Source organism: Hibiscus syriacus, unplaced genomic scaffold (genome assembly GCF_006381635.1).
Source record: "Hibiscus syriacus cultivar Baekdansim isolate YM2019G1 unplaced genomic scaffold, ASM638163v2 tig00110945_pilon, whole genome shotgun sequence".
In the NCBI taxonomy this organism is placed as follows: domain Eukaryota; kingdom Viridiplantae; phylum Streptophyta; class Magnoliopsida; order Malvales; family Malvaceae; genus Hibiscus; species Hibiscus syriacus.
The window spans coordinates 271,539-294,174 of record NW_024062926.1 but is presented as its reverse complement, the minus strand read 5'-3'; the positions used below and the strand labels follow the sequence as shown (position 1 = coordinate 294,174).

The 22,636-nt window shown below is 33.0% G+C and overlaps 1 pseudogene; it reads left to right on the top strand.

The window, feature by feature from the left end:
• LOC120147888 lies at positions 1 to 22,258 on the top strand (annotated as a pseudogene).
• Positions 22,259 to 22,636: the final 378 nt, after the last annotated feature.

The following is a 22,636-nucleotide window of genomic DNA, read 5'->3' as shown; positions in this document are numbered from 1 at the left end:
ATGGGTTTTGATGGGCTAAAGAATATGGAAACTGCTGCTTTTGATGTTAATGCTTATAGTACGGCTAATTTGTATTTGGATGGACAGCATGAGCTAAAAAATATGGAAAGTGACGTGGTTAGTGGGATTATGGGTTTAATCAAGAGCGAATATTTCCCTAATTAAATACCAGATTAAAGACTAAATATCCTTAATATTTAGTTAAATTATATGTTATATTATATAATATTAAAATTTATAAATTAGTCTCTAAAATTACACCTAAATTCATAATGGTCCAAAATTTAATAGATATTTAGCTGGGCGGGCGGATATGGGGCGGGCGGATGCGGGGCGGGCGGATGTAGGGTGGGTAATGTCTCAAACCCATTACCCGCCCACCACCCACGACGGGTACCACTTTATAAATCCACACCAGCCCACTACCCGCTAAAATTATACCCATCCCCGCTCCAATTGGAGCGGATGCGGTGCGGAATCCACGAAACTGTACCCGTTTGTCATCCCTAATCCTCTTATTCAATTCCTAATACCATACTTGTATGAATGAATTTAGGGTAAACTACGCAAGATATCATTGAACCTTGATTTTATTAATTATAATATTAAACTTTTATTTTTGTTTCAATTATATTTCTCGTGCATTAATAATCGGAACAAAACAATATCATTTTAGTGAGATGTTTATGTTGGTAGCCGTCAGCCACGTCATCGTGTTGTTAACGATTTAACGGTTCGTTAGTATAATTGAAACAAAATTTAAAACTAAATACTATAATTGATCAAGACAAAATCTTAGAACTAGGAGGACAACAAAAAAAAAATCCAACCTCTTATAAAATACTGGATATTTATAGGATTTGATGGCTTTCAAATTTCAATATATTTTATCCACTTATTGCATCAATTTCCCACAAAAAGTTGTCATACTCGTACCACTTTGCATTTGAACATAATATTCTTAACATCTTTCTTCTATTGTGGAATATAAATTAAAGTGGCCCTAACATCTAGAATTTGTATTAAAGACTTATAATAGTATATATTACACTCCTAATAAATACATATCAGAGAATCTACGAGAAATTCATTAATTTTATTAATAGGTCTTGTATTTGTTCTTCTCTCTCAATAAAAAGAGGTTCTCTTTTCCCTACTTTTTATGCCTTTTCTCTCTTCAACACCAACTTTTTTAAAATTAAAAAAATGGATATTTCCAATTATCATCCCTTTTATTATAATGGGTTTTTATTTTAAAAAGACAGAATACTTTGACCAATGAAATCTTACTTAAAACAAAATTATGCCAAATTAATCAAATTGGTTCTTGTTACTCATAATGCACGTGCACACTTTTCTCTGAACTGAAACTTTTCAGTCTTAAAAATTCTCCATATAATTACAAAAATCAAGTCATCGGCAGCTGATTAAAAGCCAGCTCACGATCACAATTACAAGCTGTTAACTAATGCTCAAATTTCTTATATTATGTATTTTAATTCGGATGTTTATAAAATAATATTTATCCAAAACTTTTTAATCAATTGATAACATACATATATTTTACAGATCCAACTGCTCAAGTTCATAACTTATAAAAGAAAAATTTATTATTATTGGAATCATATTCAATCTTTTTACTTTTAAATTTTAATCTTTATTATCACGACTTATTTCATTAAACGTATAATAGCGTGACATATTCATCTTGATATTTTTTGTATAATTGTATAAATATTAAATAATTTCATTTTTGTTCAGCGTAAATCATGATAAATAGATTAAATCGATCAAAAATCCACCGTAAATGGAATTCTTCTTAGAGAATTTGGCCCTCATTAATGTGAACGAACTTTGAGATTGAAGATTAAAAAAAGAGAGGAAAAATGCTTTCAAGCACATGGTGTGAATGGCATTAGATTCAAATGGAATCAAAGTTGCCTAAATCATAGTCAACAGAAGATTAAAAAGAGAGAAAAATCAACTTACTTTAACATGATCACTTCGACCCAATGCTTCCAAACTCTGACTTATCAACTCCAATAGTTTTTTTTCCCCTTCTAATTATTGATATTTAAATTTAGGGCAAATTACGTCAAATACCACTCCACTTTAAGCTCAGGTTAGTTTATGTCAATGATGTTTTAATTTTATTAATTTTAACACTAACAACTATGTTTAACTGTAATTATGTCACCCCGTCATTAATCCATAAACAGGACTATAACATGTCATCTCCTTGTCGTGACAGTAATAACTTAGAGTTTCATTAAAGCCATTTTTCATGTAATTTAACATTTATAAAACTAAATGATATTAAACTATGCCAAAACGATGTAATTTAATTAATGACTCTTTAATCCCAAACGACTCTTAGTAAAACCGAAATCCAAATAACTATTCATTTAATGTGTTTATTCCCAAAATATAATTAAAACAAAATTAAACCCCTCGTTAATATTTCCCAAAAATCTTAGAAGAATGAAAATCCATCAAAAACAAAAAAAAAATTCCCCAAATCTATCTTTGTATCTGCAAAAAAAATGTCATTATAAAAAAAATCTTTGATTTGTTTTATCTTTCATTGTAAATTGAAATGAAGAAACAATTCCTACAATCTAAATGAATGACGAGCATGAGATATGATAATGGTGTTTCAAAAATCTTTCATTTCGTTTCATCTCTTACTTTAATTTTTTTAAGGAATTCTATAGGTTTTTACTAACTATGTGTGTTTTCTTTTTTATTTAGTTTATTAATGTTTTTTGTGTTTTTTATATTTTCTCATTAGTTAACTATAATTTATTGCATTTATTGTTTTGTATTTGGTTTTTTTAATGTTGTTATCACTGAACTATATTAGTTGTTTTCTATTTGGTTTTTAGGGGGATTTTGTATGTTTTTTATGTTTGGGGTTTAGGAGTATAACACCTCCAACCCGTACCTGACCCGGATACAAGTCTGAGATGTCACATTACATTTAAAACCATATACTTGTACAAAATATAGAAAATTTAAAACTTATATTATAAAAATCCCATAATTTACATTGGTTTAATACAAAAATACAAACATAATCAGAGCATACACAACTTAAACCATTGATTACATGCCAACATTAATTTACATAAAATGACCTACTATTTAAGTTGCTTCTGATCTGATCTTTGTAGGAGTGATACTATCTTAGCTGCTTATCCTTGTTCGTCTACTTCTCGGATCCTACGTAAAACACTTACACGCTAAGTCATCGACTTAGTGAGGCATAATAATATAATAATAATCTATAAAATCATAATACTATCATGAATGAAATATCATGCAATATAATATTATTCAATGCAATTTCCATAACTATGAATGTTACACATAAGCTTATCAATTTAGCAATCATAAATTCATATTCATAATTTCATTAGCCCATGATACAATACTGAGAACCTAAGGTATGTGAGTACCGTGAGGTTGTGCACTATGTTGTCACCATAGCTCGTATAAATGTACCGAAGTGCAGTGTAGAATTGCACCGAAGTGCCGCGTAGAATTGCACCGTAGTGCCATATAAAATGTCCCTAAGGACCATATAGAAATTCCTTAGGAATCATATACATATACCAAGGACCAAGTATGTGTCTCAAAAGACCTCATAGATGTTCTAAAGGATACATATATGCCCTGAAGGACCGCGTAGATGCTCGACTCTTGGCATGCCAACTATACCTACAGCTCTCATATACATAACATGAGCTTTTCACAATTCACATAGTGTATCTCATAGACATATAATTTCTTACCATTATCACATGGTTCATGTAACTTTTCATACATATTCATTTAAAGCATGTCCCATAATGCATATGGTATGAATTCATATCATGTAACATAATATGGAATGAATCATGTATTAAGGTATGAATTTAGACTTATCACAACTCTAAAGTTTAATATACTATTATAATCATGCTATGCATAGGCACTCACTAATCTCTTTGTCTTTCCCTCGATCGATATTACTTGCCAATGGTTCCGGAACTTGATTAGGCTCAATATCTACACAAATATAATTCCCAAGACAATAATCAGAAGCCTAAACACTATAACTTGATCCTTAACTCTTTACTGAAAATAATTTCAATTTTTCCCTAAAGGGTATCGGTACCCCCTATGTATGGTACCGATACTTCCCTTTAGAAGGGTACTGATACTATAGGGTATCGGTACCCAAATCAAGTTCAAAAGTTTGAGGTATTGATACCTGCCTGTGTGGGTATCAGTACCCAGGTATCGGTACTACCCTTCTAGGTATCGATACCTCATGGATTTGTTCTTCAAAATTGGTCTTAGGGTATTGATACCCCTTGCCCAGAACATGCTTTTCACCCGAAAATTCATCAACTCTTCATAAAATTTCATCATATAAAGCTCATGTAGTACCACCAAGCTCAACTACAACCATTTTAACTAACTTCTATCATTCCAACATCTTATTATCTCTCGTATCTCATCCAGATTCTTAAATATAAGAATCTTACTAAATTTTCCATATAATCCAAACTCAATTCTAACACTTATAACTTCTTATTCACACCTATGACAAGTCAAATTGAGCTCTTAAATTCATTTAAAGCTTCTTATTCAATTTTTCATTGAAATGTTTCATATCTTTAATCCTCCATAACTTGTTATTCTTTGAATGTTAAACCACTTTAAACCTTCCTTTAGGTTTCCTAATCTTCCAAGAATCCAAAGCATATCTAATTTACAAGAATTATTCAACTAAAGAAATTCTTACCTTAGCTCATGTACCCCACGGTTGAAGAAGAAAAAAGTGGAAGAGGAAATGTCTGGAATCTTTGTTCCCAAACATGCTCCACGTGGAATATAAAGGAACCATAACAATTTTTATTATTTTCCTTGTTGAATGACTCATTTTCCCCTTGATTTCTCCTTCATTTGCTAAATCATCCTACACACAATATTTCAATTAAGTCCTTTATTTTTTCGACTTATCTACTTTGATCATTGAATCTTAAAATCTTTCAATTTGGTCACTAACCTATTGAGGATGTTACAAACCCCCTTAAGAAAATTTGTCCTCAAATTTTCATTACACGAACAGATGAGGGTACTGATGTCGTATATCCTCTTCACATTCCCACGTGGCTTCCTCTACTTTGTTATTCCTCTATAGAACTTTGACCAATGAGACCGTTTTATTCCTCAATTATTTGACTTAATAAGCCAATATTTTCATTGGTTCCTCCTCGTAAGTCAAATCGGTTTGAACTTCAATGTGCTCTGGTGCAACGATATGGGATGGGTCAGATCTATATATCCGCAACATTGACACATGGAAAAAATTATGAATCTTCTCCAGTTCTAGTGGAAAATTTAACTGATACGCTACTGGTCCTATCAACTTAACGATCTCATATGGCCCAATGAATCAGGGACTCAACTTTCCCTTCCGACAAAACCTTAATACTTTCTTCCAAAGAGATATTTTCAATAAAACTTTATCTCCAACCTCAAATTCAATTTCTTTTCTTTTCAAGTCAGAACAGAACTTTTTCCGATCAAATGCCACTTTGAGATTATGTTAAATTTCCTGAACTTTTTCTTCCACACCATGAATTAAATCCGGACCAAGAATTCTTCGATCATTGAGCTCACACCAGTTTAATGGCGTACGACATTTCCTCCCATATAATGCCTCATAGGGTGCCATCTTAATACTGGATTGGTAACTATTGTTGTAAGCAAACTCTGCCAGTGGTAATTATTTTTCCCACGATTATTTGAACTCAATTATACATGCTCTCAACATATCTTCCAAGATTTGAATAGTCCTCTCTGATTGTCCGCCCGTCTGAGGGTGAAAAGTTGTACTAAAGTTTAGGCGAGTTCCCAATGCTCCATGTAGGGATTTTCAGAATCTCGAAGTGAATCGAGGATCTCGGTCAAAGACTATGAAAACAGGCACTCCATGCAATCTAATAATTTCTTTAATATATAGCTCCGCATACTTCTCCATAGACAAATCAGTTCTGATAGGGAGGAAATGTGTTAATTTGGTCAAACGATCAACACCCAAATTGAATATCTTTTGTTCGGGGTCAAAGGTAACTGAAACAAAATCCATCGTAACGTTTTCCCATTCCTTTGAGGAATGGAAAGTGGTTGCAATAATCCTGATGGAACGTGATGCTCCCTTTGACTTGTTGACATACCAAACACTTACACACAAATTCGGTGATACTTCTTTTCATTCCTGGCCACCAATATCGATCATTCAAATCCATATACATCTTGTTTCCACCCGGGTGCATTGTTAATGGACTACAATGAGCCTTTATCAATAGATCTTTCTTCAATTCCTCATCATCTAGTATCACAACTCTGCCTTTACAATACAAATGTTCATCCGACTTAACCTCAAAATCTTTAATCTCTCCATTCTTTACTTGCTCTACTCTTTTCAGACACAATTCATCTTTACTTTGCAATTCTCAAATTCTATCCAACCATGCTGGTTTAAACTTTAATTCTGCACATAGACCACCGTCTCCAGTTAAATATAGTCTTGCATTCATAGCTCGTAAAGCTGTAAATGTTTTTCTACTCAAAGCATCTACTACCACATTAGCTTTTCTGGGATGAAAGTCAATTACTACATCATAATCTTTTAAAAACTCAACCCATTTTTTTTGGTCTCAAATTAAGCTCTTTTTGAGTCATCAGATACTTCAAGCTCTTATGATTTGTATACAAGTAACAACGTTCTTCATATAGGTAATGACGCCAAATCTTGAGAGCGAACACTACTGCAGTCATTTCCAAGTCATGAGTGAGGTAATTCTTTTCATGTGGTTTCAATTGTCTCGATACATACGCTACCACTTTCCCTTCTTGTATTAATAAACATCCCAACCTGTTATGGGATGCATCACTGTACACCACAAAATTCTTGCCAGACTCAGGTTGAACCAATACGGGAGCTTCCGTCAAAATTCTCTTTATCATTTCAAAACTTTCTTGACACTCCAAAGTCCAAACAAATGGTACGTTCTTTCTCATCAGCTATGTTAAAGGCATCACGATCATCGAAAAATTCTTAACGAATCTTCGATAATAACCAGCAAGTCTAAGAAAACTCCAAACTTCATACACATTCTTTGGAACTTCTCAGTTCATTATAGCCTTTATCTAGTGAGGGCCCACCCTAATCCCATCTGCAAAAATCACATGCCCTAGAAAATTTACTTCATTTAGCCAAAACTCACATTTCGATAATTTGGCATAAAACTACTTATCTCTTAAAATTTGCAAAACTATCCTCAAATGTGCTATGCTCTTCATGGGATTTCGAGTACAACAGTATGTCATCTAAAGACAAGTACAAGTTGGTCCAAATAGGGTTGAAAAATCCTATTCATGAGATCCATGAAAGCAACAGGTGCATTCGTTACTCCAAATGGCATTACGATAAACTCGTAGTGATCATATCTCGTTCTAAAAGCTATCTTCGGAATGTCTTTCTCCTGAATTTTTAATTGATGATAGATCGAACAATCATCAATTTGATGGAGGGATAATTATTCTTGATGGTCACCTTATTAAGCTGTCGATAATCAATGTAGAGACGCATTAACTCATCATTCTTTTTAACAAATAAAACTGGAGCTCCCCAAGGCACACACTTGGTCGAATAAATCCCTCTAGTAACTCTTGCAATCGATTCTTCAACTCTTGTAATTCTTTCGGAGCCATACGATAAGTTGTCATTGCAATAGGAGCTGTTTCCGACATTACTTCTATTTGAAATTCGACCTCTCTATCTGGAGGTAATCCTGGTAACTCCGCAGGGAAAACGTCAGGGAATTCTCTTACTATCGGAATCTCATCTAACCCTTTCTCTTAACTCTTATATCTACCACATTTGCAGGAAAACCCTGACATCATTGTAACATCAAATTCTTTGCGAACATAACTGATATTACATTTGCTAAAGGATTAAATCTTTCACTAATCACATTTACTTCTATTTTTTCTGGACTCTTCAGGGTTACCTTTCTCAATCTACAATCGACATTCCCATAATAATGAAACAACCAATCCATCCTCAGAATCACTTCGAACTCATCAAAGGGTAGTTCAATTAGATTAGCAGGGAATTCAATTCCCTTAATCTTTATGGGACACCCCTTACAGATCTTATTTACCCGAGCAATATACCCTAAAGGATTAGTTACTATCATCTTATTACTCGTAGCTTCTAATGGGATTCTCAATTCCTTTACTAATTTACTGGTAATATAAGAATAAGTAGAACCTGGATCAATCAATACCAGTACTAATTTATCAAACAATTGAAAATTACATGCTATAATATCAGAATCGTCACGGTCTTCACTTGTCTTTAAATTATATACCCGTGCGGTTGAGCAAATTTCAGGTTATGCGGAGGATTCAGACTGGTTCCTCCCTATGCCTCTTCCTCGTCCTCTTTGCAAGGCAGAACCAACTCTTTCAGATGGTGCAGGCTCAATAACCATCAATGGACAATCCCAAATAAAATGTCTAGTATCTTTGCATTGAAAACAAGCTCCAGAAACCATTCGACAAGTCCCAAAATGATTCTTCCCACAATGCTGACACTGTCTTGCTTGACCCTGATTGGATCTCCCAACACCCAATCCTACTGACTGCATCTATCAAGCTCTATCTGACTTGCTCATCTAGCAGAAGATGCAACAAATTCATATCTAGATTGGGGTAGAAATCCTGAATCTCTTCCTATTTTTAGTGGTGTTAACTCGAAGAAGCACTAGTTCGCTTGGATGTTTGAACTATTGAGTCCCCAAACCTCTCATTCTTAGTTCTTTCAAGAGCTTTAGCACGATTAATCACCTCCTGGAACGAGGAAAAGTTCAGTACTATAAGCATCTCTTTTATGCGCCTTCTACGAACCATTCACAAGCATATTTTTTTGTAGGAACCAACTCAGCTACAAACTGACTTAGCTTGTTAAACTCGCACTCATATTCGTATACCGAGTGATTTATCTGCTTCAGGTTCAAAATCTCCTGCTTCATTTTCCTGATGAATTGATCTCCAAATACTTATGTTTAAACTCCTCCCAGAACAAAGACCAAGTTAATTGCTCACTTGACATCCTCATGGTGACGTTCGTCCACCATAGCCTTGCTTGTCCCCTTAGTAACGACACAATCCATCTAACTCTCCACCAGAGCAGTGGAGACTATCCAGTATAATTTTCAAATCATTAAGCCAAAGATCCGTTACAACCGGACCTTTACCTCTCAACTCTTTTGCTACATTAATTTTTTGGGTTGGTGGAGCAGTAGGTTGGAGACACGTCAGAATAGCGTCCAACGTCCTGAAGAACGTATCCTGATCTTATACAGGCACTCCCTAAGATGCATGTCCTTTACCTTGCCTAGCCAGGGCAGGTGAATTACTGCTTTCAGCAGGCCTATCATCTCCCGCTTCACTTTGGGAGATACTATGTCCGGACATCTAATAAGAGTAAACATATCGTTCTATTAGCAAGACAACATACTCGTTACTATATCAGATCAGAAGTTCTCAAGGTATGTTGGCAAGTATTCAATTAAAGACAATCTAGACTCTGGTTTATACCTAGAATTGGCTAAATCATAGCTCTGATACCATTAAATGTAACATCCTCAACATATACCCGACCCGAATATAAGTCTGAGATGTCACATTACATTTAAAACCATATACTTGTACAAAATATAGAAAATTTAAAACTTATGATATAAAATCCATAATTTACATTGGTTTAATACAAAATCACAAACATAATCAGAGCATACACAACATAAACCGTAGATTACATGTCAACATTAATTTACATAACAAAATGACCTACTATTCAAGTTGCTTCTGATCTGATCTTTGTAAGAGTGATAATGTCTTAGTTGTTTATCCTTGCTCGTCTACTTCTCAGATCCTATGTGTAAAACACTTACACGCAAAGTCATTGACTTAGTGATGCATAATATAATAATATAATATAAAATCATAATACTATCATGAATGAAATATATGCAATCCAATATTTATTCAATGCAATTTCCATAACTATGAATGTTACACATAAGCTTATCAATTTAGCAATCATAAATTCATATTCATAATTTCATTAGCCCATGATACAATGCTGAGAACCTAAGGTATGTGAGTACCGTGAGGTTGTGTACAATATTGTCACCACAACTCTTATAAATGCACCGAAGTGCCACGTAGAATTTCACCGAAGTGCCGCGTAGAATTGCATCGTAGTTCCATATAAAATGTCCCTAAGGACCACATCGAAATTCCTTAGGAATTATATACATATACCAAGGACCAAGAATGTGTATCAAAAGACCTCATACATGTTCTAAAGGATACATATATGTTTCGAAGGACCGCGTAGACCCTCGACTCTTTGTATGCCAACTATACCTACAGCTCTATGCATAACATAGGCTTTTCACAATTCACATAGTGTATCTCATAGACATATAATTTCTTACCTTTATCACATGGATCATGTAACTTTTCATACATATTCATTTAAAGCATGTCCCATAATGTATATGGTATGTATTCATATCATGTAACATAATATGGAATGAATCATGTATTACGGTATTGAATTTAGACTTATCACAACTCTAAAGTTTTAATATACTATTATAATCATGCTATGCATAGGCACTCACCTAAATCTCTTTGTCTTTCCCTCGATAGATCTTATTTGTCAATGGTTCCAGAACTTGTTTACGCTCAATATCTACACAAATATAATTCCCAAGACAATTATCAGAAGCCTAAACATTATAACTCTATCCTTAACTCTTTACTGAACATAATTTTAATATTTCCCTAAGAGGTATCGGTACCCCCTATGTATGGTACCGATACTTCCCTTTAAAAGGGTATCGATACACTACAGGGGTATCGGTACCTAAATCAAATTCAAAATTTTAAGGTATTGATATCTTTCTGTGGGTATCGGTACCCAGGTATCGGTACTACCCTTTTAGGTATCGATACCTCATGGATTCTTTCTTCAAAATTGGTCTTAGCGTATCAGTACTCATTCATAGGGTATCGATACCCCTTGCCTAGAACAGGCTTTTTCATTCGAAAATTCATCAAATCTTCATAAAATTTCATTATATAAAGATCCTGTAATACCATCAAGCTCAACTACAACCATTTTAACTAACTTCTATCATTTCAACACCTTATTATCTCCCATATCTCATCCAGATTCTTTAATATAAGAATCTTACTAAATTTTCCATATAATCCAAACTCAATTATAACACTTATAACTTCTTATTCACACCTATGACAAGTTAAATTGAGCTCCTAAATTCATTTAAACCTTCTTATTCAAATTTTCACTTAAATGCTTCATATCTTCAATCCTTCATAACTTGCTATTCTTTGAATGTTAAACCACTTTAAACATTCCTTTAGGTTTCCTAATCTTCCAAGAATCCAAAGCATATCTAATTTACAAGAATTATTCAACTAAAGAAATTCTTACCTTAGCTCATGTACCCCACGGTTGAAGAAGAAGAAAGTGGAAGAGGAAATGTCTGGAATCTTTGTTCCCAAACATGCTCCACGTGGAATATAAAGGAACCATAACAATTTTATTATTTTCCTTGTTGAATAACTCATTTGCCCATTAATTTCTCCTTCATTTGTTAAATCATCCTACACACAATATTTCAATTAAGTCCTTTAACTTTTTGAGTTATCTACTTTGATCATTGAAGCTTAAAATCTTTCAATTTGGTCACTAACCCGGTATTGAGGATGTTACAAGGAGTTTCTGCATGTGATTGTTGCTGCATATGGTTTCTTATTTCTTTCTTATTTTATACTACATGAATACATATATTGGTCAATTTTTTTATTTTGTTATTATTTTACTATTAATTACTCCTTGTTATTTATTTGACAGTACACAACGCTTTTCATATATATTGCTGCTTTGTTTACTATTTTTGTACTTTTTTTAGATTTTGATTTTTTATGCATTAATTATTCTAAAGTAACATTTTTGTGTCTATGATGCATATGTTGTTGTTGCATACAGTTCCCAACTTGTTCTGCATTCATTATGTTTTTTTACATTTATTATTCTTTTTGTACACTACATAAATGCATATATATTGTTGTTGCATATGGTTCTAACTTTTTTTAAAATATTGTTTTATAGTTTGTGTGGGAATAATGTTCTATTTACTATGTTTGATGTTTCTGCCACCAGTATTCTAAAAGTTAGGTAAAGGGACTATCGTTATTCTAAAGTAATATTTTGATAACTAATTTTTTTATTTCTATATGTACAGAATCTGACTATTTTACAATTTTCATGCACCATGATGGTTTTATGATAAATTCATCTAGTTTGAAGTATATTGACAACAAGATAAGTTTTTTATATGTGTCATGTGGATAGTATGACAATGATTAAAATATATGATATTGTCGAAGAGTTAGGTTATTCTGATTTGTGGAAATTGTTTTAGAAAGAACCTGTGGTAAGATTAATTGTTAAGCAATTAAGAATAGACTGTGATATTATTTGCATATTACAAGATATGCCCAAGAATAGACAAATCCATTTGTACTTGGAAGAAAATGAAGCAAATTTTAAGACAAAAACTACTACAACCATATTGAATACAACAACTGAAACTCATGAAGCATTTAGAATTGAGTTTAACTCTGAAAAAGATACATAATATGCAATTGATGACATTGATTCTTCTGATAGTGGTTTTGAGTACAATTAAAATAATGTGAGTGATGAAGAGGGATATGTACATGATGTACATGTGGGAGTAAATTTTGAGAGAGAATTTAATGGGTTTTAATAGAGATGAGAGTAAGGTTGATGTGTCTTTGAATGATAAACATGAGACTGATAGAGTATAGTAATTACATAGTGAAAATGGATCTGACTCTGACTCACTTAGTCAAGCAAAACGTAGATATCCTAAGTTTAACAGTGAAACTGATATGGAAAATTCACAATTTAAAATTATGATGATTTTTTGTGATAAGTTGATGCTGAAATAGGCTGTAAGATAATATGAAATTAAGTATAGGGTCGATATCAAATTTAAAAGTACTAACAATGTAAGGGTTCATGTTGTTTCCAAGGAAGGGTGCCCATAGTATATTTGGGCACCTGGGGTTGATCTAAAAGATGACACAAACACCTCATGATATATTAAGTCTTGTGTATGAGAGTATAAGTGTTTGATGAATTTTAAAAAAAAATGTACCCTGTAATTGGACGACTAAAACATATCTTCAAAAATTTAAGACTGATCCTAAGTACCCAATTAGAACTTTACGAAAAGATATATTAAAAGATCATTTGTATAAAGTGTCATTGAGTAAATGCTTAAGTGTTAAGCACTTAGTTCTTGATATGGTCCTTGGGAATCACAAGGGTTAATACTCAAATATATATGATTATCTTGGAGAAACTAGGTCCTCTAATCCTGGAAGCACAACCATTCTAAAACTGGATAATAGGGTATTGAAAGAATGTACATTTATTTACAAGCATACAAAGAAGGTTTCAAACGTTGTAGACCTATAATTAGTATTCATGGTTGTACTTTAAGGGTTATTATGGAGGTACTTGTTTGGTTGTTGTTGGTATTAATGATAATGACAACATTTATCCAATTGTTTATATTATTGAGAGTATAAAAAAAATCATTTTAGCATTGGTTTCTTTTACTATTAACAATTGATTTGAAGATTGTACCCTCTCACAATATCACATTTATGTAAAAAAAAAAGTAACTCTGATTTACCTCTTATTAAATTTTTCTTTTTTATTTTGAATACTTTAACTAATAATTTGCTTATTGCTATTTAGAGACTGGTTGAAGTAATGGTACATGTTTTGTCTAATGTTGAGCATGAGACTTGTGTGAGAATTTTTACTCTAACTTTAAGAATAAGACTCAATTCGAAGGCAAGAACTTAAGGCATTATAAAAGGTAGCTAGAGCTACCTATAAGAAAGAGTTTTAAGTTGTCGTGGATGAACAAAGACATTATCAAGATCAACCTTTGATTAGTTGAATGCCAAGGATCTTGCTCAGTGGTCCAAATCTATTTTATCCCCAAGGAACAAACCTGACATATTCCTCATCAATTTGTCTGAGTGCTTTAACAAAGTAAAATAATTAAAATTAGTTAAACAATATTTTTATCTTATGAATTTGTGGATACTAAGTACCAATTTTTTTGTTATGTTAAAAGATAATTTTGGAAAATCGAGATAAACCAATTATTACTTTAATGGAAATGATCAAGAGCGAGATAGTTAAAAAAAAATTCTATGAAAAAGGAAGTTGCAGACAAGTACATTGGAAGTTTCTGTCAAAGAATCCAAAAAAATTAAAATTGCAATTCAACAGTCCATAAGTATTATTAAGTCATTTATTGCTCATTATTGTATATATTTTTTTGTTATTCTTAATAATTCTTGTTTTTTTATTGTGTGTGTAGATGTTGGCCTGCCTATGCTGGAGGTCAAAAGTACCAAGTATCTTATAGATCAGCTAATTAGCATATTGTTGCTTTGGAAAATCATCCATGCTCATGTAGAAAGTGTTTCTACTATAAGACTTTATGTGCATATTTCATTATCATTTACTTTATTAATTTAACCTCGTTTATTTCTTTATTGATAAAAATCACATGTATATATGTTGTTTCTGTAATGGTGTTAAATATTCATAGCCATTAATCTTATGTTGACAATTATTATTTTATAACCATCCAACAAGAGATATTACTTCATTGAACCCATGAGAGACCTTAATCCATAGTTAACTAACACTATTTGTGAGTCAGTTATAACACCAACACTAGAAGGCCATAGGAAAACCTAAAAAATAGTATAAAAAGAAGCAGATGAACCATCAAAGTCTTATACTACAATTTCCAAGAAAGATTTGACGATGTACTGCTCCAAGTGTGGTCAATCGGGACACAACCAAATGACTTACAAAAGGAATAGTTGGAGGTAACATGCCACCTAAACAATCTGTTGAACATATTTTGATGTTTCGATATAACAAATTAAGTGTTAATGAATTTTAAGATTTTATATTAAATTTTAAATTATATATTCGATTAAATTATTCGAATATCAAAATATTACTCCAAGTTTTTCAAAAGTCAATTTCAATCCTTACTTAAGTGTAAAATTAAGTTTCAATATTAAAATAATCTCAAAACAATTTTACAAAGTATTTTTGAACCGTTTCAAAGCCAAAAATTACAGTTTGTCCAGAGGGAACCGATTCTCCCCCAAGGGGGTACCGATTCCCCTTGAATGGTTTGGCTCCGAGAAATAACAGATTACTCGGAGGGAATCGAATCCCCCCAAGGGGTACCGATTCCCCCTGTTTAACGGTCAAAATATTTGAATTTTACACTTAGGGAACCGAATCCCTATGAGGAGGTACTGATTCCCCCCACGCTCCAAGCTGTTTTATTAATGGTTTTTACATTTAAATGGCTCCATTGACTCCACTAATCATCCCTAACATTCAGAATCAATTGAAGGTGTATTGAAACAAGCTTAGAAGCCATTGATCAATAACAAGAAACAACAATCAACAAGAATCAAGAGAGAATCAAAGAGAAAGCATCAAACCTCAAGTTTGAGCATTTTCAAGCATATTTCATTCAATATTCATTTTTGCTTTCAAGAACATTTATTGTGCTCAATTGTATTATTCTTGAGTGTTCTTTCTTTGTTCTAGAATTTTGCAAACATCTTGTCTTGTGAGGATTTTCTTGTAAGTTTGCTAAATTTGTTTTGTTCTCTTTGGGAGAGAGTGTTCTCAAGAATTTGGGGTATAATTCTTGAGGAATTTGTAAGGTTACTCTTTGTCCTCAAAAGAAAGAAAAATTTGTGAATTTGTGGAAAATCCTTAGTGTGTATAGCTAAGGTAGTGGACGTAGACTTTGGTTGAGAAAGTCGAACCACTCTAAATCGCTGCGCAATTACTTTTAATTTTCTGCAAAAGCTTCCACCAAAATTTTAATTACCAATTCACCCCCTCTTGGCCAATTCTGTTGATCGATTAACTCAACACAATTAATTTCAACCCATCAAGACAAATCAACCAAAAAAGGGTTGAGTTTAAGTACAACAGGACAAAACTACAAATATATGCTTTATTTTTTAACCTTAAATCAGAAATATATTTATCATTTCGGTACACATGTAAGTACAAGTTATGAGAATAACTACACCAACGACCACAACATCATCAAAGGTTTCAACATCACAAGCTACAATATCACAAGCTGTAACATCACGAGATAGTTCATTTGTCATTGTCCCTACTCCAGCCATACATCTTGTCCAACTAACCAACAAGTAGAAAATACAATGAGAGTTAGATAGATGTTAACTCATATGAAAATGTCACTGCCAGTCAACATTTAAGCCAGTCAAGTACTATAAACCAGACTTCCCAAGAAGAGTGTCCATATATTTTTGCAAAACGACCAAAGATAGTATAGGTTGTTATTCTTCTAGTTTATTTGGATGATTTTAGAACTTAGATATTTTGAGATTGAATACTTTGATGAAGTATGGTCTTTTGAACACGTCTTTAATGACATGAATATTTTGATTCATATTTTAGGGGTTTTATAGATTGATATTGTTTCAATTTAAGTGTTTATATGCACTTTAGTGTTCAAAATTTAAGTGCTTTTGTGCACTTGATATTTTTGTACACGTGTATATTATCAGCCATAACTTTAATTGAATATATTTATTTTTATAACCATTCATGTTGTCTTATATTATCGAATGTTATTTTTTAATTAATTTTTTTTCAATTACATCCATAACTAATATGGTTCCATTTTATATCTATTACATGCACTTTACATTCATACTTCAATCAAATTTCAACTCAAAAAATTTATAAGAATTTATCAATTTACATTAATCAAAAGGTTCTATTTTATATCCATTACATCATTCACACACAAAAAACCTTACAAAGCCATATAAACTCTAAAACAAAACCAACCCGTTAATCCTAAAAATTTCACTCTTAAATTTCGTCCCACGACAAACTAAAATTACAATCGATAAATTCCACCCTAAAATTATTGTTGTAACATCAATAATTTAGATATCATTCCAATACAGACCATAAAATAAAAATAATAATCCAAGCATTTCTCTCATACCTTTTTCTAATTTCATTTACTTTGATTTTCTTCAACAATCCCACAAGAACAACGCGTACTCATAGAGTCATTTGAGGATCAAACCAACAGAAAAATCGACAAGCAAATTGATCTAAACCCCCATAGATTTTGCATACAAAACGCCTTCTTCCAGGATAATCATTGGACCATGATGTCTTCGGTTGAGCCGAATATCAACACCCACATACCGAATATACAATGGGTTGCTCAATTCCATCGTTTTATTTTACTTCTGCCACCGTCAAACTTTTCCTTTATATTTTGTACACGTGTATATTATCATCCATAACTATAATTGAATTTATTTATTTTGATAATCATTCATGTTGTCTTCTATTATTGAATGTCATTTTTAATTGAATTTTTATTTCAATTACATCCATAACTAATATGGTTCCATTTTATATCTATTACATTCACTTTACATTCATACTTTAATTAAATTTCAACTCAAAAAATTTATATGAATTTATCAATTTTACATTAATCAAAAGGTTTCATTTTACATCCATTACATCATTCGCACAAAAAAAAAAACTTACAAAGCCATATAAACTCTAAACCAAATCCAACCAGTTAACCCTAAAAATTTCACCCATAAATTTCGTCTCACTACAAACTAAAATTACAATTTATAAATTTCATCCTAAAATTATTGTTGTCACATCAATAGTTTAGATATCATACCAATACAAACCATAAAATAAAATAACAATCCAAGCAATTCTCTCATACCTTTTTCTAATTTCATTTACTTTGATTTTCTTTAACAATCCCACAAAAACAATGTGTACTCATAGAGTCATTCGAGGATCAAACCAACAGAAAAATCGAAAAGCATATTGAACCAAACCCTCATAAATTTTGTATCCAAAAAGTCTCATTCCAAGATTATCATTAGAACATGATGTCTTCAGTTGAGTCGGATATCAACACCACATACCGAATATACAATGGGTTGCTTAATTCCACCGTTTTATTTTACTTCTGTCACAGTGAAACTTTTCCTTCATATTTTCTACTTATGGCGTTGATGAAAAGAGAATGAACTAAATGAATTTGTGATTTAGAGTTATAAAAATATGATTTTTATAAAGTATTGTTAAAATGTCAACAAATATCCTACTTAGATTAAATGGCTTTAATGAAACCGTTATCACTGTCACAATAAGGAGATGCCATGTCATCGTCCCGTTAATGGATTGACGGCGGGAGTAGTATAATTGCAGTTAAAAATAAAAGTCAGTGTTAAAATTGATAAAATTGAAATGTCAGTGACATAAACGAGCCCAAGCTTAAAGTTGAGTGGTATTTGACGTAGTTTACCCTTAAATTTAATAATTAATTCATATATAATATTATATAGATTTGTATATAAAATTGATATTTTCAACATAATTTATTCATTTATAATATCAAAATTCAAATTTCAAATTTGTTTAAGAAATTTAGTGTCTCGTCCTATTATACCAATTAGTTATTGATAAAAAAAATTATTTAGCCTAATTTTTGCATTGCTTTCATTCTATTTTAAATTTATTATATAAATTAATATCTAAATTATATATATATATCAAAATTATTACTTGATTAATATTTTAATTTTTATATAATTTTGATATCTGAATTTTAAAAGAATAATGAAAATTAACATTTACACTTAAAATCTTTTTTAATTAATATATAATATTAATATAATATTTTAAAAATTAATCAGGTTATGATCTATAATAATTAATAATATCATCATCTTAATTATTCTATATAACATTAATGACTTGATTAAGTATTGAAATTTAAATTTAATAAAGATATTATTTTAAAAAAATCAAATTTAGATATTGATTTAAAATAAAAATTTAAAAACTAATTTTAAAAATATATTACATTTAAATACTAATTTATATTATAAACTTGAGTAAACTATGCATTTAGTACCTAAATTATTAGTTTTGATATGTTTTAGTACCTAAACTTGAGTAAACTATACATTTAGTACCTAAATTACTAGTTTTGATATGTTTTAGCACCTAAACTTTAATTTTTTTTAAATCATACTTAATATTTAATTTTTGTTTCATTTTAATATCTCATTGTTAAAAATTGAAAGGACAGGCTCATCGGCTTCGCTCTAACATATGTGACCTTACAAACCTCACTTACCTTGACCTTTACAACAATTCCATCCCGGGAGAGTTCCCCATTCTTTACAATTGTTCAAGGCTTGAGATCCTAGTCCTTTCTCAGAACTATTTCGTTGGTCCGATCCCCGATGATATTGACCGGTTGTCCACTCTGGTTTACTTGGATTTAAGTGGCAACAACTTTTCCGGTGATATTCCGTCGAGTATCGGAAGATTACCTGTGTTGAACACGTTAAACATTGTCCAAAACCAGTTCAATGGGACATTTCCCAAGGAAATTGGTAACCTGTTGAATCTCGAGGTTCTGATAATGGCTTATAACGAGTTTTTTCCGATGAGAATACCTCCGGAGTTCGGTCGGATGAGCAAGTTGCGGTACTTATGGATGACGCAAACCAGTTTGATCGGCGAAATCCCAGAAAGTTTCGACAATCTTTCCAGTCTAGAGCATTTGAACATGGCTTTAAACAATCCAGAAGGCCACATTCCTAGCAGCCTGTTTTCCTTGAAGAATTTAACAATAGTTTATCTCTTCCACAATAAGCTGTCCGGCGAGATACCGAAAACCGTTGACGCTCTGAGTTAGATAGAAATCGATCTTTCGGAAAACAATTTGACAGGCTCCATTCCAGAGGACTTCGGGAAGTTGCAACATTTGGAGTTTTAAACCTGGTTTACAATCAGTTGACGGCAGAGCTACCAACAAGCATTGCTCGACTTCCTGATCTGTACGATTTTCGTGTTTTTCGGAACAAGTTCAGTGGAGTCTTGGCCTCAGAATTTGGTCTTTATTCGAAGCTAGAAGGATTCGAGGTGTCGGAGAACCAATTCAGTGGCCAACTGCCAGAACATTTATGTGCTGGAGGTGTGCTACAAGGTGTGATTGCATATATAAAAATCTCACCGGACGAATACCTGTGTCACTCGGAAATTGCCCCACGTGACGCACAATTCAACTTCACAACAATAAGTTCTCCGGTGAGATTCCTCGACGTTTATGGATGACTTACAATTTGTCAACCTTGTTGTTAACGAACAATTCCTTTTCGGGCAAGTTACCGAGTAGAGTTACATGGAAAATGTCAAGGGTGGAAATTAGCAACAAGAAGTTCTCTGGTGAAATCCCACCCGCAATTGCATCTTGGTCGAATTTGGTTGTCTTCCAGGCGAGCAACAATTTATTTTCAGGAAAAATTCCAAAGGAGGTAACGAATCTTTCTCGCCTCACTAATTTGCTTCTCGAAGTAGTCTCAAGGAGATAGTTAACCACACTGGATCTCTCCAACAACAATCTCCGGTGAAATCCCTGTCGTGATGGCGTCTTTACCTGACTTGCTTTACTTAGATTTATCCAAAAACCAATTCTCTGGTGAAATTCCTGCTGAAATTGGCAACCAGAGGCTGACTTCACTGAACTTGTCATCCAATCAACTTGTAGGCAAGATTCCCAAGCAGTTCAACAACCTTGCATATGAAGGCTGTTTTTTGAAAAAATTTGGGTTTATGTGCAGATCATCCGATTGTAAAACTTCCAGACTGCAATTCCGAACTCCATCATCAGCCGGATAAATTGTCATCTAAATGTATAGCCATGATTGTGGCACTTTCCCTCCTTGCTTCCTCAGTTATCCTTCTATTGAGCTTCTTCTTAGTTCGAGACAACAGGAGGAAAAATTATACAGTACCTAGCAACATGGAAGTTGACCTCGTTCCAGAGATTGGGTTTCACAAAGGGGAACATATTGTCCCATTTGACAGATAACAATCTCATCGGAAGTGGTGGCTCAGGGAAGGTTTACCGAATCACCATAAACCGTTCAGGTGAATCCGTTGCTGTGAAGAAAATTTGGAATAGTAAGGAAGTGGATCACAAGCTCGAGAAAGAGTTCTTAGCCGAAGTCTAAACTGAGCAAATTCGGCATTCCAACATAGTGAAGTTAATATGTTGCATTTCCTGCGAGGATTCGAAGCTTCTGGTATACGAGTACATGGAGAACCGGAGCCTTGATAGATGGCTTCATGGGAATAAGAGAAGCCTGAGCTCAGGGTTGAATTCAGTTCACCATGCTGTCTTGGACTGGCCTAGAAGGTTACAAATTGCTGTTGGAGTTGCTCAAGGGTTATGCTACATGCACCATGAGTGCCATGCACCAATCATACGTCGTGATGTGAAGTCTAGCAATATCTTGTTGGACTCCGAATTCAATGCAAAAATTGCAGATTTTTGGACTTGCTAAGATGCTAACTAGGCATGCCAGTGCTCACTCGATGTCGACGGTTGCAGGACCTTTTGGGTACCTCGCCGCAGGTAAAAATGCTCGAAACATTATCATTGTCGCCTTTTTAATCTCAACTATCTTCTGAATCATAAGGACCAAAGCATCTCTTTTAACGCAAAGTTGTCATTGAAATTACAGAATATGCATATACAACCAAAGTCAATGCAAAGGTCGATGTTTACAGCTTTGGAGTGGTACTTCTCGAATTGGTGACCGGAAAAGAAGCAAATAGCGCGCGGATGAAAATATGAGCCTGGTCAAATGGGCGTGGCAGCACTTCTCAGAGGATAAATCCATCGTGGAAATACTAGATCCAGAGGTATAGGAAACATCCTACTTGGAGAAAATGATACTGGTATACAAGGTCGGAATCCTGTGCACCAATGCATCACCTTCTAACAGGCCTTTGATGAAGGAAGTTTCGCATATCCTTCGTAGCTGTTGTCTTCCTAATGGTCATGCAGCCAAAAAGATGTGAAGTGACTTCGATGTGTCTCCACTTCTTGGCAGAGACATCCCTTATCTTTCCGTCCGGTTACAAGAAAAGTAAAAAGGGAACCAAGGGTGATGACAACATGATTAGCATAGTCTGAATTTTACCAATAGCTGCGGTGAATCCAAGTCGACAGGATACCAGAGAGGAAAAGTGAGCTTTGCTCATTTATTTTTCACTTTTTGAAGATTAACATACGGTCAATGTCTGCTAAATCTAATACTCTAAGTAAAAGAAAGAAAGCTTAAACTGTATTATCAGGTTATCTATGTACAAAAGATTAAACAAAGTTGCCAAAAAAATTCTAAATGATACACTACGCCTCTATGATTTACAATTTCTTGATTAAGAATACTCTATTCATAAATGGAGGCAAAAAAGAATGCC